Source organism: Octodon degus, unplaced genomic scaffold (genome assembly GCF_000260255.1).
Source record: "Octodon degus isolate 3935 unplaced genomic scaffold, OctDeg1.0 scaffold00048, whole genome shotgun sequence".
NCBI classification, from domain to species: domain Eukaryota; kingdom Metazoa; phylum Chordata; class Mammalia; order Rodentia; family Octodontidae; genus Octodon; species Octodon degus.
Window position 1 is genome coordinate 4,775,638 of NW_004524624.1, and position 1,875 is coordinate 4,777,512.

The window sequence follows — 1,875 nt, forward strand, 5'->3', positions numbered from 1 at the left end:
GGTCCCTGTGCTTTGCTAAGCTTGTTCTAAGTAGGTGCTTTAGACCACGGGGCCATCTCACGAGCCCAAGTCTTTGGATTTCAAGGAGATATAACACTGGCTTCATGTATGGTAATGAAAAGCAAAATAGTATTGCTGATGCAAACGTTCCACCATGATCAACAGAAAACTCAACAAAAATGAAGCCAGAGATCATAACATTTTATAACAAAACCAAAGGTGGAGGAGACGCAATTGAGTTATGCAGCAACTATGCTATCACTTGAAATACAAAGCATTGGCCAATGATTGATTTTTACTTGATCTTAAACATATGTGGTATAAATAATTTCATAGTTCACAAAGAAAATAGCTAGTACAAAATATCCCAGAGAAATTTTCATAGAGGATTGGGACTAGAACTGATAAAAGATCACTTACTGCAGAGGAAGAACAAAATATTTCTGCCTTAGGAACTACACAGAAAAAATTCAAGAGCAGACTGTTCAACTGACAGGTGAAGAGGTGGGACATTACAAACACCTATTACAATAACAGGAAAACCAAAACAATGTGAACTATGCCATAAAAAAGGACAGGAAAACAAAATAATACATGCTATCAGTGTAAGCAATACTCATGCACAAATCATGTGTGAAGACTGCCCTGGCTGTGACAACTGAAGCAAAGATTATTTATTTATTGGTACCGGGGACCGATCTCAGGACTTTGCGCCTGCCAGGCAGGCACTGAGGCTGCTGAGCTATCTCCCTGACTAGAAAAGATTATTTATGTGGTAGACTTTTGTGTCTTCCTTGTAGTTCATTGTAGTTGACATAGGTATTTATTTCTAATGTTAGTTTTAAGGTTTTGTAAGCATATAAACAGCTGATGTGAAAATATCAATGTCTATTCTACACATTCATTAAATGTTGGTCTTTTATTTTATTGATATTTTATTTTACTGCCAAGTGTACATTATGCAATATAGTAAGAAGCTGATGACAAAAGAGGAAGACAGAGAGGTGACAAGAACGGCCTGCCATACAGAAAAGGAAAGCTAATCACATGTGCTTTCAGTGTAATTTTTTTTTTTTTTTTTTTTTTGCCGAACCAGAGATTGAACTCAGACCCTTGCACTTGCCAGGGAAGCATTTATTCCACTGAGCCATCTCCCTGGCCCCACAGTGCAATTTAGACCTGTGCATAGAACATGCAGTTGCCACGTGTGAAGACTGCCTTGAGTGTGACAGTTGAAGCAAAGGTTATTATTATTATACATTTTTTATTTAGTGTAGGGTGTACAGGGCCTCACTACATAGATCGGACTCATAGTGATCCTCCTGTGTTCAGCCTCTGAAGCACTGGGATTACAGGTGTGCATCACCATGTCCAATCTCAATTGCAGTCTCAGCACACCCCTGGGGCAGGGCCAGCACAGCGAGCCAGGAATCAAACCCAGGCACTCTGCCTAAGCAGGTACTTTAGTCTACTGAGCTATCTGGCTGGCCTGCAAAGATTATTTTTGTTGTAGAGTTCTATTGGCATTTTCACTGTAGTTCATATAAGAACTTATTTCTGAAGTTTTTTGTTTTTTGTTTGTTTGTTTGTTTTGGCTGGCTCAGGATGCCTTCAGGGCAGGTGTGATAAGGCTTGAGGATTGAACCACAGCATCCTGATTGCTTTGTTTAAGCAGTCACTTAAACAACTGAGCCAATGGGCAAGACCCCAGGAATTTATTTCTGTTATTATTTTTTAGGCTTTGTAAATAAAGATAGTTGATGTTTAAAATTTTGATGCTTGTTTATAAACAATATTCAAAATTCAAAATTTTATTTTTTCCTGTTACAGTCTAATATAATAGTAAAACTAATGAAATTAAAATTAATAATTCAT